This window comes from Leuciscus leuciscus (assembly GCF_965113295.1).
Source record: "Leuciscus leuciscus genome assembly, chromosome: 13".
In the NCBI taxonomy this organism is placed as follows: Eukaryota; Metazoa; Chordata; class Actinopteri; order Cypriniformes; family Leuciscidae; genus Leuciscus; species Leuciscus leuciscus.
In genome coordinates, this window is record NC_138737.1 from 34,689,501 (window position 1) to 34,710,725 (window position 21,225).

The following is a 21,225-nucleotide window of genomic DNA, read 5'->3' on the forward strand; positions in this document are numbered from 1 at the left end:
TGAAACTGAAAAATGGATCCTTAAATTTCGGACTGCAGAAACCCAAAATCATACATTATGTATGTTTTTTTTGTTTTTTTTGTAACATTTCAAATTTTTGGTTAAAGGCACAGTGTGTAAGTTTCGCCACTAGAGGTCGCTTATTCAAAACAATAAAAAAAGGAGTAGTTTAATGACGTTGTGAAGGAGTGTGGAATCATGTGAGCTGGCGTCATCTTCACCTCCACAGACAATGGAAATGAATCCAACGGGACTCAGGCAGAAATCATGTTCATGGATGAGCTGATGTTTTAGAGTTTGATTAACGTTACTGTGGTATGAAGCGGTACGGGGCCGAGAGCCTGGGACATTTTACGTTGGGTGCTGCCACTCCTTTCGCTTTGTTGTTTATGTTTATTTTACGATTAAAGTTATGTTTGCCGGTTCACGCCTCCTTCTTCCCTGAACTGGAACTTTGTTACAGTTACGTTTGATCAGTTGAATTTTTGTTTGTTTGTTTGTTTGTTTATTTATTTATTTATTTATTTATTAAAAAGTGCTGAATTACAACTCATACAGGTCACTTTATTTGACAAATTAAAATTGTGGGGTAATACGGCGCTGTTTTACATGGTCAAAACAATCATAGTAAAATACATTTGAGGATTGTTTTATGAGACTCATTGTTGCCATTGTTTCTATGGCAGTAAAAGTGGAAACTGAGGATAACGTGGACATGACGTCATTGACAGGCAATGAGGAGGGGCATTAGACTTGTTAAATTTGCTAATTTCTCTGGATTAATAACACTGAATATACAAAACACAGTGCTAGTGGTTTTTTTGATATTTTAATGCAAAAAAAAAAAAAATCTTACACATTGTGCCTTTAACTTTAAGTTTTTCATCTAATATTTGTATTTTATTTTCAGTTTATAAAAAAAAAGAAAAAAGATTTTTAGTACTGGCCAGATTCAAACCCACATGGAGAGCATGAGTGCATGAGCACCTCAGCATATATGCACAAACCACTAGGCCACAGCTCCAACATCTTCATCTAGACACTGATTCCTATACTGCTTTCCTTGGGAAAGTGAATTTACCAATTGTATGTTCTTCTTGATTAAGATGAGCAAGATGTTAATCTAATTACCTATAAAGAAAAGTAGATTAATGAGGAATGTTCACTGCTTGAGACTACTGTAGCGTTAGTTTAATTTACAACGTAATGCAGAGTGACAGCAATTATGCAAATATGTAGTGCAATTATACACAGATCTTATGGAAAACTAAGATGTGAGATTGAACTGCTTAATCACTTCCTTTAGCATTGAAGTATCAAATTAAGGAAGCAGAAGACACGGCACATATGGAGTCTAACACATGTAGCATTGGACTTTTGTGCGGATCTCAGCTGCAGAAATACGTTTCTGCCTCCAAGCCAGAAGACTGAGAGCTGACCAGATTGGAGAGGTGGGTTACAATGAACTGAAAAGAACCTCACTATTAATTATCTGACTAGAAGTTCTGCCCGTGTTGCACTTACAGTGTAAATGTGCGTGTTCTGTTTTAGACCGTATCCCTCCCATTAAGCACAAACAAAAAAGTGTTGCCTTGGAAACCGCATATTGCTGCCTGAAGTCAGACTAAAATTCCATTTCCAATATGTGTTTATATTTAGAATATTCCTCTCAAAGGGGGCTGCGTATCAGATGCCTCTTAGAGACCTTGCTTAATTGTCTTCAGGCGTTTTTCACTTTGAAATCGCACCGTTCTTTGTAAATGTACAACTTTCGGAGAGTGGCGGAGAAATGGGCAGCCATTTGAATGCATCTTTTTACCAGTGATGTGTGTGAGCGAGTGTTTCTGATGGTTTTTGCTCGTATGTCAGTCTGAGTGTTCCATGTGTGTTTGGGTGTAAGCGTATGCGTGATTTGTGTCTATGATTGTGTGTGTGTGTGTGAGAGAGAGAGAGAGTGTTTCTCTGCAGATACTTGGCACTGTCAGTATGCTGAATGTTTGGCAGTGTTCAGGATTAGCATGATTATCGAGTAGTCTCTGTTCTCTTACATATATTATCTGCCTGTGCCGATCGCTCATCTTACCCAACCAGCCGTGTCTCCATCTAGCAGAAAAAACAGTCCATCTGTGCCTTTTGCTTTTTTGTTACACACTTTATAATGCCAGATTTATTGCGACATGCTATTCATACAGTTTTATCTCAAGCAAATCACAGCTACTCTTACATTTGCTTTGATCATAAGACCTTAGAAATTTTTTTGTTATGCATTTTAATACAATATAGATTTATATTTCTATGTATATGTAGTATTATTGTTGTTAGTTATTTGTTGTTGTTGTTGTTTTTCTTGCATTATTATTCTTACTATTATTATTATATTTAGATGCAACAAGCCACTAGAAATTTTTTGTTCGAGAGACCTGATTTTTTTTACAGTGTATTATTATTATTATTATATTTAGATGCAACAAGACATCAGAAAATTTGTCAGATTTTTGTCTTTTTACAATATATTTAATAATTTAAATTATTATTATAATAATAAAAAGCTTAGATGTGATGTGACATTTTTGTCAGATTGAATTAAATGATGACAATTTTAGTTTTTGCTTCAAACTAATTTGCTGTATTTTCATTCAATTAACCCTGTCAGGGATCTAAAAATCATTTTATTTTGCTATGATTTTATCACTGCTATTTCTGTTTCTTGAAGAGTTTCAGAGATATTTCATGAGTATTAGAGAACTCAAACCACTGAGTTCACGTGCCATTTTCATTTTTCTTCTGTCACAAGTCTTGCTGTGTGTATTATCATGCTGATACACGACATCCCCTTCAGGGTACAATGTTTGAACCATTAGGTGCTCGTGGTCCTTCAGAATGGTTTGGTAGTCCATGGTAGTGAGGCGCTCATCAAGCATATTTGGGAATGCCATGATATTGCAGCCCAAAGCATCACTGATCCACCGGCGTGCTTCATTCTGGACAGCAATAGTCCCAGTGTAGAGCTTCTTTGGGGCGTCTCTAACTCCCACGGATGAGGAAAAGACAGTGAAGGTGGACTCATCAGAGAACAATACATGTTTCATATTGTCGACAGCCCAAGATTTGCACTGTTGGCACCAATGAAACCAACATTTGGCATTGGCACGAGGGACCAAAGGTTTGGCTATAGCAGCCCGACCATCCATACTGACCCTGTGAATCTCCTGACTAACAGTTTTGGTGGAAACACCAGAGTCAATTTAATTTAATTACTGGACATCTCTTTTAATGTTCCTGGACATCCCTTTTCTTGGACATCCCTTTTAATGTTCCTGGACATCCCTTTTAATGTACCTGGACATCCCTTTCAGACAGTTTCCTCTTGCATTGACATCCAGTTGGATGTGGTTCATTTGGATGACATTACCCTGCATCCCATAGCTCTCGATACACCTCAAAGACTTGCTGTCCTGGTCACAGATGAGCCAGCGAGACACGCAACAACAATTTGCCTTCTTTTGAATTTTAATATGTCTCCTATTATGTCGTGTGGATTGCAATATTTTAAGTTGTTGTGTAAATTCTCAATACGAATGCAACCTACTAATCTGACTTATACAATACTTCTTCACGGACAATTCAAACAACTTCCAGTTGTTAATATAACACAGTAAAATACTAAAGGGTATATACTCAAGGTTATTTCTCTTCCTGAATACTTACAATACAATACAATACAATACTTCCCTGAAGTAAGGTGACGGCGTCCCGTCAAGAAGCTTATACCTCAGTCACACACGAGCACACAGGTCTTTAGCATCTATACACTCTCACCGTCCTTCTCAGGTGTACGCTGGTCCGAAAACAGGATCATTAATACTAACTGAGAGTATTACAGCCTCACCCCGAGGACGTCTCTGTACTCTTCCAACACTATCACTGTCTCTGCGGTGGTCTTTTGAGCGTACAATCTTTAGTTCTTCTATTCCTCAGCTGCGCAGCAAATACCTGACACGACTTCCAAGTTGCTCTTTGCAGAAATAAAGTTGTATTCACTGCCGGGAGATCACTGGTCACAACAACCAAGTGAGTCTCACTGAACAGAAAGATACATGTACATTTAAATCTTACATTTGAGTAAAAATCAATGTCACTCAAGTCTTGTGATCTGTTCTGGTGATTGGTTTGTAATGATCTAAGGTAATCACATGACTGTTAAGTGTTAAGCACTATTTGGGTTAGTCTACTTGGTCTTTGACCTGAGCATCCTTAGTCTGCATTTTTCTGTACATTTCTGTTGAAATTTTCTGTTCCTTTTTGACCACTTCTGAGGCCATTACATAAAACATTTATATCACAATGTACAGCTGTACTATTGCTCTGCCAATCATCCTTCACACTCTGCTCTTACTGAAGGAATGTAAAATCAGTGAAGATCGGCCACACTCTAAAAACACTGGGTTAAAAACGACACAATTTGGGTTGTTTTCAACCCAAGGGCTGGGTAAATATAGGACAGAACATTTGTTGGGTTAATTTTACCCAGCAAATTGGGTTGTTTATTTAACCCAGCATAATGGGTTGATTTAACTCAGCATACTGGGTTGATTCATTCTTACTATAGTACTTTTTTTTTTTTTTTTTCATACATGAATTAATGTTTACGGATTAACCTAAATCCTCTCAATTAAAAAATAATAATACTTTTTATATACTTTTTAAATACTTTAATAAATTTTTTTATCATATTTTACAGTATAGTATATTTTATATTGTTTTGAATACACATTGCATACATTTAAGCTCATTCAACAAATATTAGATGTAAAAATTAAACATTTAGAAGTAATTCAAGTGTAATCGGCCAGTCTCTTTTGTCCCGTTCAGTGGGGAAACTTCTAACTTCAGACCGCCTCCCTGCGTTTCACTCGTAGCCGAAATATGCTGTGACTGACTCCATAACCTGTCCATAAACAAACGGTGTACAGTTCTGAGAACATATTTGAACTTTCTAAGTATTTATATTCTGTATCTTTTTTGAATAAAATCATAAAATTTTATGCAAGCCATCAGGCATTTCCATCACGCAAAAAGACAGATGGGACGCTTGTTTAGGTGACTCACATCGCGCCCCTTTATGTTGCTTTGCATAAAATTAAATGATATACAGCACCATAACGAATTTATAGATACAAAAAATGTACACAGACCTGCATGTTACCGAAGACACGCACCAATTTGACGAAGCTGCACTGCTCTCTCCTGAAGAGGTTGCAAAAAGCCTGCGATAAATTACTCAACCCCTGGGTTGTTATATCTGACCCAGGATCTGGGTAACACTAACACTACCCAAACACTGGGTTACACAAAGACGACACAAAAATTGGGTTGTTATGTTTGACCATATGCGTAATTTGCGGGTGGGACGGGTGGGACATGTCCCCACCACTTTTTGCCAGGGTCGATATTGTTCCCACCACTTTTTAAAACATCTCGCGGCACGAATGTACCAATTCTACAAATAAATAAAGCATCTCCAGTTAACTGGCAGAGCATTCATTTAGTTCGTTTTTTAAATAAGAGACGATCTAGCGCTGAAATGTGTGTTTTAAATCAAATTATCAAAGTGCTCGTTGCCGCTGCGATCAGTGGCGCGGATACAGTGTTTTCTTGTGTGGCTCGCGCAAACGCCGCACTGTCTTCACTCGGCGCTTCAATCCGTTGTGGATACTCTCTATTTGTTCTGGTGAAATCACAAAACATAATGCACACAAACGTGTCCCTGCTTGATATACAACCACTGATGAACATAATCGGTTTTGATGAGAAAAAAAAAAACTATACGAGTGCAGATTAGAACCCAGAACCTCTGACACGCTTGGCGAAAGTTCTACCACTGGACCATTAAGTAACACGTTGGTCAAGTAAGCGGATCTATGTATTTATTCACACGAAAATTCTCGGCACTGACAACATAGGCAACATCTCATTAAACGACAAATTAAACCCCATGTAGCCTACTATTTAAATAGATTGCTGGACATTGTAATGTTATTGTACATATATCTGATTTAGCATTGTATTAGCAACCCCCACCCCACCTGTCCCACCCACTTTTTAAAACAAAGTTACACCACTGCGTTTGACCCAGGAGCTGGGTAACACAAAAACTACCCAAACACTGAAAAAATAACCCAAAAAAATTACCCTAAAGGTTCAACCCAGGATTTGGGTAGACAATGTAACCCAAGATTTTTGGAGGCTGCGCATATATAGATGTGAAACCTCCAACACTATATTGGCCAGTGTTTCAGTTTCATTGTCCAAACCCCTGTAGTAAAGGTTTTTCTAAACTTAAAAAAAAAAAAAAAAAAAAAAAAAAAAAAAAATTCTATATAATATTTAAAAATATTTGAAAAGTATTTCAATGTCTGAATATCATTCCATTATATAATAAAATATCAAAGCAAGTTGCATATGCAAACAAATGCTTTATAAGCTTTTCTCTGAGCCATTCTGCGATGACTTTTGATCAGCATGTTATTTCTAGTGGATGTACAGTATAAGTCAGTTCTCCTCAAGTTCACACAGTAACTATGAACATGATCCACTAACATTTGTTATTATTATTTGAAAGTGTGCCATCTTTCTTTTAAATGCCACTTGTTTTTTTTTTGTTTTTGTTTTTTTTTGTTAAAATGTAATGACAGCACATGATTTTAAGTGTGACTTAAGTGTCCAAATAATTTGTAGGTGATCTGTGCTTTGCTAATACTTGTCATCTTGTGTAATCATTTAAAGCTGCAAAGTGGTTTTAATAAAATAGTGAACAGCAGTCTTTTTTATCCACTAATTAAACAAACAAACAAAAGTCCACTTGACATGGTTCAGGTTTTCTTTTGTGGACCCAACCTCCTTGGTTTAGAAACACTGGTGTTGGATCACCAATAGTGTAAACAAGCTTGTGAGAATTTTGTATAGAGGCCACATTCGAGCTCCTGTGGCCTCTGCCAAGCACTGGGACTATGATCAGATCACATGGGCACATGGAGACAATCAACATAAAGGTGTTAATGTACTTTTTTAACAAAAGAACAATATTTCACATTGCTCTGTGATTTTTATCGCTCTTGAATCTGTTATTTCATTTTTCTTATCATAGTCCAGATGGTGTCTTCTCTACTGGATCCGTTTGAGAACTGTGTGTTAATAATAAATTGGCTTTGATTTTCTTGAAGTATCTCAGTTTTGTGTCCTTAACAATATCCACTATTCATCCCCCCGGAAAGTGTATGCATGTGTGTGAGGGTGTGTGGGCTACAGAATGGGATAAATTTAGTTGTCTTAGGGCTGGAGGGTGAGGTTAGCCCTTGGGAGAGGCAGAGAATCTTAAATAAAGCAGTCAGAGTGAAGAAAAGACAAAGAGAGAGTTTGCATATAAGATACACATGAATTTCTTTGAGGCGCGATGTTAATATCACCATGTGTTTTGCAAAGAACATGCTACTTGCACCATAAGATGTCCATAATAAAGAGATTTATTAGCTCAATGTAAAAAGAGGATGTTCAAAATATTGATTGAATATTGAAAGCATTATATAAGATAGACATAAGATATATACTATCAGTCCAACGTTTGGAGTCTCTTCTACTCACCAAGGTTGCATTTATTTGATAAAAAAATATCAAAAATAACAGTAATATTGTGAAATATTTAATTTAAATATATTGAATATATATTATAAAATGCAGTTTATTCCTGTGATCAAAGCTGAATTTTCAGCATCATTACTCCAGTCTTCAGTGTCACATGATCCTTCAGAAATCATTCTAATATGATGATTTGCTGCTTAAGAAACATTTCTGATTATTATCAATGTTGAAAACAGTTTTTGCTGCTTAAAATATTTGTGGAGACCGTGATACACTACTTTAAAAAGTTTGAGTTTAAAGAAATTAATACTTTTATTCAACAATGACACATTTTTTATTCACTTTGAATTGATCAAAATTGTCAGTAAAGCCTTTACATTGTTATTAAAGCTTTGTATTTCAAATAAATGCTGTTCTTTTGAACTTTCAATTCATCAAAGAGTCCTGAAAAAAAAATATCACGGTTTATTAAGCAGCAAAAACGGTTTTCAACATTGATAATAATAAAAAAAAAACCATTATTAATAATTGATTAATAATAATTAGTTACAACTGAGCACCAAATGAGCATATTAGAATGATTTCTGAAGGATCATGTGACACAGAAGACTGGAGTAATGATGCTGAAGAAAAGATAAAGATTTAATGATATTAATTATTTTTTTAACTGTATTTTGATCAAATAAATGCAGCCTTGGTGAGCATTAGAGACTTATTTAAAAAACTTTAAAACATCTAAATTATTCCAAACTTTTGACCAGTTGTGCCCGAAATGAAAACTATTTTTTTTTTATCAAGAATTGCATTGCAAACTTTTCTTTCTTTCTTTATCCTCATTCTTCACCTTTCCACTCTGACTTTATATTGTCCATTCTGTGTTTCCAGGCTAAAAACACTTTTGTTTCTGCATTACTAACCCTTCACTGTGGCATCTCTAATGTTGATTGCTCTGTGCGTCCAGTCCTGCCCCTGCGATGCCATATTAGTGTTAGTAAGAGACGAATAGCTGGAAGCCTATGTCTGTTAATAGCAGGAACCAAACACTTAGCAGCGCAGAGCTTTAACGAACCGCACGCATGTCACCCACAGCCATTCAGTAATAACTGTAATCACTTTTCCACGTGCTGCGTTTGCATCTCTAGAGCCTTTTTGCGCAAGATGATATGAAGTTCAGGTTACAGCGGTGGGTGGTGGCACAGTATGAGCTCTGGTTATGAGAGCCCATGACCATTCACTCTCTCCCACATACACACACTCAAGCATACATGCTGCGTACAATCTGCAACTGTCTTTGTAAATGTGTTTCTCGTAAGTGGACAGTATTTCTGACTGGTATACAGGCGACCAGGGTTTTTGTTTCGCAATGGGGAGATTTAGATTTTTGGGAGTGGACTGCATAGTAGTTAAAGGCCAAAGTATGGATGAAAGGATGAAAACTTTCTAGTGTGCATGTGTGAGCGCTTGTCTTCACACAGGATATCAAATGGGTTATACTTTTAAAGGCTGTGTGTTCACACATGAACATTTGCCTTTGACCAAGACTTTAATAAATAAATAAAAATCTGTCAATATTTACTCACCATCATGTTGTTCAAAATCTGTAGATTTTTCTTTTCTTTGTGGAAGAATTTGTTTGACTGATAATCTTTTTTCCCGTAGCTCTCAAATTTATTTAGACTTAGCCTCAGACGGACTGTTGGCTAAACGTCTGATGCATAAGACACACAAGTTTTGAAATGCTTCAAGAGTTTCTAAGTCTTCATCTGATTGGTTGAATTCTACAGTATTTCCGGGAGACGTGTGTGATGTGTTTTTTAACGGTCCATCTAGAAACACAGATGCCGTGACGCCAAACTCCCTTATGGAAGAAGCAAGCCGGCATAGACTCTTTAAAATATGTCCAAGAGTTTTACGCACTGGTCTGTTATTTTATAGGGACATTGACGTCAGTCAGACGGCCTCTGGGCGATCCTTGGTCAATGAAAGCTGCTATACAATCTGAAGGTCTGGCTATGCGAGACTAAAATGTAATTGTTTTTTTGCATAGAATAAGTTCAAGTATGTGAAATTGTCAATAGCGTTTGGCATCATTGATGTAAAACTGACACAGTGTGTTTTGACTGTTTTTCTAAATAGTTACATTTACACTATTCATTTCCAAAGCGGCTTACATTGCATTCGGGGTATCCATTTTATCAGTTCATGTTCGAACGCATGACCTTGGCATTGTCAATGCTATGCTCTACTGTTTGTCCTACAGGATTGCTGCAAATGAGATTTGACAGCTTTGGCAAATGCAAGATTTTCAGTAAATACTGATGTGTTTCGTGCATTTCATTTATTTTATTTTTTATTTTATTTTTTATCCTGCTTGTTTGGGGAAAAAAACAAAGTGTAAAGATTCTTAAAATCTTCTAATTCTAGTAATAGATTATTCTAATAGATTCTAGTTTTTGTTCTTTAGCCACACAGTAGGCAAAGGAACCTAAGGTACAGACCAGCATTGACAATAAGGGACATCTTTCCTAACCCTAAATGTTCTCTTTTAAGATAGTGACCTATATATGTGTGTGGGAAATGAGGAGAGAACAAGTGTGTGTTTTTAAGTGTGTGAGTGTTTCCTGTCCCAGTTTAATCTCTGCATTTCCACTGTCCCTTTTTCCACCACAGACTGGATTCAATTACTGCCCCTGCTCTGACCTTAAACCCCTTTGACCCATGAGACCGGCCCCATCCCCTGCCTTGATAGCAGCCCATACTAGCCTTCTTCTCCAAACCTCCCCTCTACTCTACTCTCCTCTCCTCTTCTTTTGTCCTTTCTTGTTGTGCCCTTTTGCGTCTTTTTGTTTTTCCCATACTGTTCTTCCTTTTCTCCTTTTTCTGTCTGTCTTTCAGACTCACTCTTCCGTCCTCTTGTTCCTCATCTCCTACCACGTCTAAACTCTCACCTATCTACAAGTCACCCCAGGTGGTCTCTGTATTGATCCATTATTTTCAACCCTGCGTGAACGTTAAGCCAAGACACAGTGGGTGCTGTGTCAGGCATCAGGGAGGAAAATCTTATTTTAAATGAACATAAAATAGATAAAAACCTTCAAGAGAAATATTGTGACATAAATGTAAGAGGCCTGAGTATGTCCAAGTCCAATGGGTTCAGGTGGCCCAGGTTGTTCACTAAACTGCACTGAAGCATTTTCTTCCTAGAAATTCCCAGAATGCCCTGTAAAAATCATTGATCATCATCTGTTAAGTACACACTCTAAAAAAAATCTAGGTTAAAAACAATACAGTTTGGGTCATTTTGGCAAACCAGCACTGGATTTGTTACTGCTGGATGAACATGTTTAAAATGAATCCATAATGGTTTGTAAATCACTCTAAAGGACACAGAATGACTACAGTAAGAACACAGTAAACGGTAATCAAAGGGTGAAATTTATTAAATGGATAGTTCACCCAAAAATTCTGTCATTAATGACTCACTCAAAACTTTCTTTCATTTCCGGAACACAAATGAAGATCTGTTTGATTAAATCTAAGAGTTTTCTGTCCCTCCGTTGACTGCTATGCAACTACCATTTTGACACTTCAGAAAGTTCATAAAAATATTGTAAAACTAATCCATATGAATTGAGTGGTTTAGTCCAACATTTTCTGAAGAGACTCAAATCAACAGTTAGACAGCTTATACAGTTCAAGTTAATGAAACAACTCAATGTCTAACCCCATTAAGTCATAAGTGCTCTAATGTTTAGTGCATCAAGGCCCTTGTGTTCGCAATATACTGATTCATGCAGTTGGGAACTACTTAGTGGAATGACACAGCCTAAGTAAAACAGGTAGTTTTTGACAGTATAGTATCTGCCTACCTAGACAGCTCTTTTGGCAATCATTGGCGCACTTGAATGATCGATTTTGAAATAAATGTGCTGTTTAGATTTGCTAGGTTTTGAGATCATGGAATATTTTGCATGGACAAGCACTACTGCGTTTGTAAGTTAGTTATAAATTGTGAATTTCAGGGATAATTGTTCTCCCGTTTTGAGATCAGTATTCATCTGATGCTCTTTTTAATGGGCCGATTTCCCCTGTATTTACTCATTGATCGGCTAACCTTGCACTAAGCTACAGTCGATGATCCTTAAGCCGTCTCTGTATCTTAATCACAACACAGATACCTGTTAATTACCCAACCAGTTCAAGTGTTTTCATTGCTTAAAGAGGGATTTGGGATTGATTGCGTTGTGTAAGCTGCGGGTCCCGAGTGTGTGTTTGTGTGTGTGCGAGTTTATCATCGTCTGTGTGTCTATGGAGAGAGGGAAGGAAAAAGCAGGATGGATATTTATAGGATTTTGAATGGACAACACGGCTTGGTATCGGGTCAGGGATAAACCATGAACTTATAAACTCACATCGGGGCCTCGTTTTCTCTGTACTTCTTTTCTCTCTCCATTTTAGCTACTCTTTCTTTTTATGTTTGTTTCCCATTTCTTGGTTATCTACTAATTTCTTACAGTTTCTTACGATAATAATCCTATTTCCATAATGTATTGGTTCAAACTAGTGCCCATGCACAAAGATGGCAAATTCGCATTGCGTTCTTCCAGAGCTGTCCTTAATCTAACAGTCGAACTGAGGCTTCAACAACTCATTTTAAAATAGCATATTAACTGTAAATTCTTGGTATGGTGTTTATTTTCATTTTCACAATTGTATAAGTGAGCGATTAATCAATGATTTGAGATTGTAACAGAACATTCACATTTTACAGCCATGAATGAGGTCAAACAGGGTCAGGCTACATGTATCACCCTGGGAGACTTAATGCCAAGTTTGTTCAAGACAGACCTTTGTTGCACGTTCTATGTTCCATTTTCCATATCCTCTGTTTCTCACTATAACACATGTACACATCAAACGGCTCTCATCGTACTGCAGTCTTCAAAAGACCTCCAGGCAGGAATCAGAACCCCTGATGTGAGCTTTCATTGGTGTTCTGGTGTGATGCCAAAATTTTAAACCATAAATAGTCAGGATTGTCTATAGTACTGGAAAGATCACTTGATTGTTGGTAAATCTTTAAGGCCCGTTCACACTATAGTCCAGTCATTTTATGAAAAAAGGTTGAACAAATTGCAACAGAAGCAAACTCAACTGATTTTGTATCCTCAATATGTCCTCCTGACTGAGTAAGGGAAAAAAAAGTCCAGAAGAATCCCATTAGGGGAAAGTTTCGAAAAAGACCCAAATATGGAACCCATTTAGGCTACCCATTTAGGCTACCCATGAGCATTAAAGCTGCCGTCGGCAAGTCTGGCAGATTGGGTCGATTAGCCAAAATTTTGAATGTTTACAACTCTCATGCCCCTCCCCACTACCAGCGAGCACCCTCCCATCGAGGTCGTGCTCGTCAGTGCGTCACTGTGCGTGTGTACCTGATTTTCTGTGAACGCGTCCTCTCTTCAGCATCTATCAACACCATGGACTCGGAGGTAGGCTGCCCTGGCTAATCTATCCATAGATAGCAATAACCGAGGAATTGGAAGCTTGTTAGTAGATTTTCTCTCCGCCATCACGCTTCATGCAATCTCCAGGCGAACTTCAGGCGTGGCGTGTGCATGTGATATTAACGTGCGCGAGTGAGGGGGGATCTGTGGCGTGTGCACGACCTGTGATTGACAGTCAGATCTCACCCCCCCCTGCGCTGATTGGACCTGATGAAGCGGGAGCGCTGGATTTTTGCAAAACAAATAACACGCTCCAGGTGGAGTTAGAAGCTCGGGTTTTTTTCTAAAACCACCTTATTTATGTTGTTCTGTCGGATTATAGTGTCGATTACACTGAATATGATAAAAAAAATGTTGCCGACGGCAGCTTTAATACATAGAGGCAGGAAGAAGTACTTTAGAAACCAGCCTTTATTCATTTTTAAGAGATTGGGTTTGGGGCTGAGTCCATTGGACTGTTTCTAGGGGACGAGTCTGAGGGAAGAACAGGAGACAATGGTAAGGAGAATGCAGAAGACAAAAGGTAGGCAAAATAAAAAGTGAATCCCCAGAAACAGTCCCACGGACCCAGCCCCAAACCCCATCTCTGCAATAATAATTAATAAAGGCTGGTTTCTAAAGTACTTCTTCCTGCCTCTGTATTAATGCTCATGGGTAGCCTAAATGGGTTCCATTCAGACCTTAACATGAAGTATTTTACTGTTATGTGTCAACAAGATTCAACAAGACAATTTCACCTGGCTATACCCAATGTTTAGATCTGTTGTGGTATTTATGCAAATTAGCACATCTGTAATTAGATTATGCACCGTTTGTCCATGTTAACAAACAATTTCAAAAAACTTGTAATACATTTTTTGTTTGTCTTGATGTACGTAATCAACTCAGTAATTTTCATGGTGATATCTAAAGGTTAACATTTTTACCCTATTCAAGTAAGAAAAAGAATGAATAGGCGTATGAATAGGATATATTTGGGTCTTTTTCAAAATTTTACCCTAATGGGATTCTTCAGGACTTTTTTTTTCCTTACTCAGGACATATTGAGGATACAAAATCAGTTGAGTTTGCTTCTGTTGCAATTTGTTCAAGGTTGACCCCCATTTTGGCTTAAAATGATTGGACTACTATGGACGATAACTATAAAGAGAACGATAAAGATATAGTTCTAAAAATCGTTCTCCATATTAAAGAATTGCAGAGTTCACACCACAACTTTAATGATAAAGATATGAGGAACGATATCGTTGGGATCATTTTCAGAATGATTTTTTTTCAAGCTGTCGAATGATAAAACACTGACAGCCAATCAGAATTCACTCGGATTTAAAGGACTTGCACATTTAAAATGGCAGACAACATTGTGGAGAAGTTAATCGCTGAGGTACAGAAAAATCTGTCAAAATCAAACCCCCTTTAAGGATACTTTAAAAAAATGTACATATGGAAAGCAATCGGTCCTACCATTGGAATAAATGGTGAGAAGTATTAATGATGAGATCATTATGCAGGCTAGCAAATAGTGTAACAAAATTACCTCAGGTATCCAGCGCTAGTTTCGACAACATTGTATTGCTTCCTTTTATTTGAAGTTGCAGTGAAAAAGGCGTTATATACTAAATGTGTTGACTAGGCATTGTTTTTATTCCACTATTGACTTTGTCAGCTAAATTCACTGTTAAGGGGGTCGCACACCGGACGCGCAGCTCGGCGCCGCATCGCGCAGCGCCACGTCTTTTAAATTCGAACACATTATTCTCTATGAGAGTACACACACCGGCGGCGCCTTTCGGCGTCTGTCCGCGGCGGCTCAGGACCGTGTTCAAAATCCTGCCGCGCCACAGAGCGCCATTTACATAGTTTTATATTAGATTTACATGTATGTGTCTCAAATCGTAGTTAATGTATATACGGACTTCACCCTGTGCTGCAATATACATTTAGTTTTATATTTATTTACAGAAATCAGAAAATTGCTGATGTTATCGGATTTTCAGGTGAGAGTTGTCCTAGACGTGGCGCGGCGCTGAGCTGCGCGTTCCGGTGTGCGGCCGCCTTTAGATTAGATCGATTACACTAGACTAGCTAGATTCACTGTTTAGATGCGCTCGACACGTACCTATAGCATTCTGAGGACATCTGCTGGTAAAAGACGTGTTAAATGCAACAAACTGATATTGATTCATTCGAAAGTACGAATAAAATTTGAAATAATGGATTCTCCCAACTCTTGTCTTTTTAAGGATATCGTGTACCCAAAAGCCCCTGTTTTCGTGTACCCAAAACAGGTGCTTTTTGGTACACGATATCCTTAAAAGACGAGAGGCGTTGGGAGACTTCGTCACACTGATTAGAGAGTTGACACTTTTGAAGACAAATGTTATTCATACTTTCGAATGAATCAATATCAGTTTGTTGCATTTACACGTCTTTTACCAGCTGTTCTTTTGATGTTTTTGTGAAACGCAAAGCAGCAGCAGGTCATCCATTTTCGCTACGCCTGGCGCGCGCAGGCTTAGAATAAAAAGGCTGTTATCGTTCGTTGGTGTGAACGCGGATATAGTTATCGTTATAGTTATCTTTATAGTTATCGTTCTTGGTGTGAACGGGCCTTCAGTTTATGTGCTAGTTAGTCCACTAGTAGTTCAAACAAATTTTTACCTCATGATGTTTATTCAAAATGACATAAATGGACCTTGCAGTAAAATGACTTTCCTCTGGTGACATATGCAGGACTTCTCCAATCATTTAGTCAGCTTAAACTCACCCCTTCAAGTTTGCGTTCATCTCTCTGCATTTTTGAGTGCATGCAACACTGACATCTCAAAATCCACATTTAAAGAACATGCATTGAATCAAGTCCCCATCCTACATTTTCTCTTTTTCAATAATCTGATATACTCAGATGTACTTCACAATACTATACAATACTCCAGCCCCAGTGGGATAGTGGTGAAATGTGTCTGAGGTCAAGCAATATTGAATTTTGTTGATTGTTTTGAAAAGCAATATACTGAATGTGTTAAAAATGTTCTTAATGTGCCTGTCCCTTGCAAAGAGGCTACATGAATCCAAAATGTGTGAAATCCCAAGTGCATATTATTTTGCAAACAAAAATACCAATAATAACCAGAAGAAAAAACCCAAGACACAACCCGAAGGCTGACACACACCAGGAACTTATTTTCATTGTTGGTAAACCGTTAAACATGTATTATGTTATAAAAAAATAAAATTCTAGGGACATTTTCAATCCTTAAAATCTAAAGCATGTTAACAGTTAGACCATGGCTCCAGCAGAACATAATTTAAAATATTTGCATTATAGTTTAAGATACAGTGGAAATATAGAACATCTTCTTGTGAAAATACTGTTAAAAAATACTGAAATGAGTTTGACCCTTGGTCTTTCGGACCCTTTCTTCAGAAGGATTATGCAAAATATGGCACTGTGGGGTTTGTGTTCAGGGTGCTTTCTAGGGCGTTTCCGGGAGGTTGCTTACAAGCCAAGTCAAACGAGCCCCAGGCTCTCTGCACTCTGGTCCCTACATATGACTTGAGTTAATCTCAAACAAGCATGATGTCTACCAATAATCAGAACTTGTTCATAAAATACAAATGAAAATTACTTAAATCCACAAATATTAAGATATGTTGTTTTTTAGTACACCTAAAGTGTACCCTATCCCAGATGGTGGGGGGAAGACTGCATCTCTTCACACATTCCCTCCCTGTCCTCTCTTTCCACTGCATTTGCTTCCTCCATCTGTCTAAATGCACATTAATTATACGCATACACACATATATTCTCTACCCCAGCAACACACACCCACCCACATAATGCATGTACTTTCTCCACATTTATCAGGGGAAACACTGAAAATAGGTCCTAATGTCAGTAGTGTACTGATGTTACAATAATATGATTGTTGAGACTGGAATAACGAACAAAAGTTTGGACCTTTTCAATGACATAAAAGTTTTGAAACTGCATACAAACACATACAATGTGTAATATATTGAAATACTCTTCTCAAATTATTTAATTATTACATATTTTTGCATTTAAATACATCATTAGCTCTATTAGCAGCATCTGTGGCATGCTGTCAGTTACCATAGAATATAATTACAACTTGTCAGTCAGTTTGTAAAAAGCAATGAAAGGCACATTTATAGTAATACACTTGCAATGAAAATCTAGCAGACTGTGTACAGTACTTTAAATAAAAGATACTTCTAAAATATGCAAGCATCAAACTGTTTTTAAATAAACATTACATGTGATGGCAAAATACTGTTGTGGAAGAATATTTTGCCAAACTTGTATGTCATCTCTTTATCCAGCATTTCAAGTGGTGCCATGACCTAAATAAGTAAATATGGTTACTTTCACTTAATATCTGCACAAGGATACCAGGAATGTGACAGAACAATCTGTAAAGCATTGTTTACAGGAGCAGAGTTCTGCAAATTCCATATCCCGGACGAGCCCCCAATAATGTTACAATTAAGGTTTTCTGTAAGTTAAATTAATTTGTATAGCTCTTTTCAAAATACACGTTCCAAAGCAGCTTCACAGAAATTCATGAGGTGGATCCTAATTTGCGTACCAAAAAGCAAAAGTGCACTTTAACCCTAGCCTGACGTCGTCATACTCAGATTCTAGTCAGAATGTGAGTCTGATACTGCTCCATTGGGCTGTGATTAAGGGGCGTGTTTCAACCGAACCAGGAGAGAAAATGCCTCTGCACTCAATTGCCCTGACAATTTGATTGGTCCGAACAGCTCTGGTTCGAGCATAGTTGCTCCACAACGGATCAAGTCCAGAACGAACTTCCCGACCTCAAATGTTGTGGGCGGTGCTAAGTTCGGCTGGCATCCAGGCTACTTTAAATACCTGGATGATGAACTTACTTAACCCAAAAAATTATGTGTGGAATGTTGGATACTTCATGCACTCGACTGTCACAGCTTTAATTACGTAGCGGAGGGGGAGGGGCTATCAGACTCCGATGTTGAATGACAAAATAACCTGAAAATTCATACACTACATGGTTGAGTACATAGTGTATAAGTATTAGCATATATAGTAAGTGCATAGTGCGTCATTTGGGACACAACTATGATGTTAATGTTTATAATATCTCTGTCTCATTTAGCAGATCAGAGCTGGGCGATAATATAGTTACATTTTGCGACTAAGTCAGACTATTAGAATTTGCTAAATAGTATATAGCTGCATTCACACCACAGGAACTTTCCCAGGAACTAGGAACTTTGGGGAGGTACTCAGTGTGTTTCGACCGCAGGGACCAGGGTCTAAATTAAGTTTTGGGTAAACATTTCCTCCTCAGAAAGTAGTATTTTTTATTTTATTTTTAAGTTCAGGAACTTTCGGGGGTGGGACTTGGGCGCTGAACATGCTGATTGGTTGAGTTCATGCAGCATTTTATTTCAACCAACATTTTTAAAAGTCTTTTGGGGTACGTCGTGCAGTAACAGTTGTTTTATATTTGAATCAATATTCGAGTTTAAAACATACGACCGATGGACGGACTACGAGGTTCAGGCTTTATTAAGCTTATATGCGGAACTTCATGGTAGTTCATGGAAATGCAGACAGCAACAGGTCTGGGGAAAAAAAGTTCCTGGGACAAATTGTTCCGGGTAATTTCGGTGGAAACGTGGCTTTAAGAGAATGTATTTTGCCAATTAAGTCATGTTCCTGGATCACCAACTTTTCACCAACTTTGTTGATCCTGGAACAACATTCCTGTTTGAAAATGTTATCCTATCTCTACCCCTCAACCTAACCCTACCCATATCTAAAAAAAATCTGAAGGAAATTAAAAGGTGAATAAGCCTGATGTAGAAGCACCCTAACCCTGGTTGTAAACCAAAACTTGACAAACTGTAAACGTATCCCTCAAATCTGATTGGTTGATTAAATTGTTCTTTCAGGATCAACAAAGATGGTGATCCAGGAACATGAGTGAAATCATGTTCACTTTTTGCAGAGAGAGTATACAGTATATCCAACATTATAGATCTGTCAGATGATACAGTTTATATTTTGCAACAATATAAACAATCACTGAGATTTGCTTTATATGATGTAATATATCCAACTTTTTGTAACTTTATGGAAGCATTAAAATCTGGACATTAAAATCGTGAGATTTATTTAAGTGCTGGATTAACAAGTACTAATCATTCATTCACCTCCAAAGGTATGTTTGTTTAATCTGCTCTTCACGGTCGATGAGAACTGGATCACGTTTTCGGCAACAGGTCTGTGGAGGGTGTTTAATCTGTCCACAGGGGGGTCAGATCAGCGAGATCCAGTCAGGGTTTAGCATGACAGCCCGTGGAGGAGGCAGTATTGTTCTCGCTGTTTGAATATTGCCTGGAGCTGCTATCACTTAAACTTAAACATCATCCTATTATTAGGCTTATGGTTGTTTGAGCTTATTGCTTTGTGTCAGGTGAGCAAAGGATTTAGGCTCTAGAGACCTTAGAATATCAGGGATTTTTAATTCCATACTGTATTTGCTTATACATAGGCTTGTCTGATTAGAAATTATTATAAATAGTCTTGAGGCTGCAGATGAAATGAGAAAACACTTTTCTTGGATTGATAAATAATAATACTATTTTATTTTATTTTAACATATGGCCTCTGTTTAATATAAAACTTATTTAATTTAATGTACAATCATTTATGTATGCTGTATAATTCAATAAACAATTATAATAATAATAACTTTTTTATAACTGATGAACTTTGCAACATTGATACGGTTGTTGAACTGAATTGAAACAACCCTGAACTAAACTGAGCTAAATAATGACACTATTATTAATTGAATTAGTTTCATAATGAATTAATTTTACATTGACTTCCATAGTATTTTTTTCTCTTCCCATTAACTGTTTGGTTACCAATATTCTTCAAAATATCTGCTTTTGTGTTCAGCAGAAGAAAACAATTCATACAGGTTTGGAACAGTTTATGTTCTGTTAATGACATAATTTAAATTTTTGGGTGAACTATCCTTTTGTTTTCCATTTTCTGGAAATACCGGAACCTTATATACTGGAATACTAGATTGTTTAATTTATACGGTGTTTTACTTTTGTCTGCATCTTTGTCTTGATGTTGTGGGGAGGGGCTATTGTTGCATGGCAACAATCGTGATTGACAGTACTGTTTTCTTGAGAGAGGCGTATAATAATAACGCTATCATATGGTCTGGCAGATTTTGGGCTCGGCACCAGGGATGACAAATGTGCTCACGCAATAATTCAATCTGCTCTCCCAGTTCTTCAACTTTAGGGGACTTGCGAAGATGAGTAGTTGGAGCAATTAAGTTGGTCAGTCATTGTTAATGTGTAGCACCCAAAATATGTGCCAGGTTGTTTATGGAGAAGTGTTTTTTTATGAGAGAGAGTGAAAGAGAGAAAGTAAAGAAAACTTTGCAGACAGATTGTGATTTGGTGAATGTGTGAGAATGGAAGGTTGCCTGAGAATATCAGTAACTAATTAAAGTTTTCTTCCATACGTCACTTGCTAAAGACGCTGGGTTCTCAGAGATGGTTAAAGATGTTTCTAAAGGAAATCGCTGAAGGAAAGTAAAGCTCAGATCCACGTTGAGGAGAACAAAAAGAAAAAACAAATGTATTAATTTGAATACATAGTTATAATTATATTACTATTAAGGATGTAACCAAATTGTTTGTAAAAAAAAAAAAAAAATTGATCAGCTGTTAAAATTAATATTGTCTTTTTGTGGTAGTTATAGCCCCTGAGTATTATGAGATATGATATGATTTAATATATGTTATGATAACAATAATATCAAATCTCTCATGAATCATATCATATCTCTCATGAATCATATCATATATCTCATCTCATATATCATATCATGTAACATATTATGTATCATATCTCATCATATAATATTTCTCATGTGTCATTTCATATGTTATTTCTCATATCCTATATTATATCATATATCTCATCTCATATATATTATTTCTCATATCATATATCTCATCTCGTATATATATTATA

The 21,225-nt window shown here is 37.1% G+C and overlaps 2 protein-coding genes across 2 annotated transcripts in view; both read left to right on the forward strand.

The window, feature by feature from the left end:
* Positions 1-21,225, forward strand: part of LOC309512953 (uncharacterized protein) — a 176,581-nt gene that overhangs the window by 147,557 nt on the left and 7,799 nt on the right. The window lies entirely within an intron of this gene.
* Positions 1-21,225, forward strand: part of pebp4 (phosphatidylethanolamine binding protein 4) — a 129,881-nt gene that overhangs the window by 29,667 nt on the left and 78,989 nt on the right. The gene's annotated exons all lie outside the window — the stretch shown is intronic.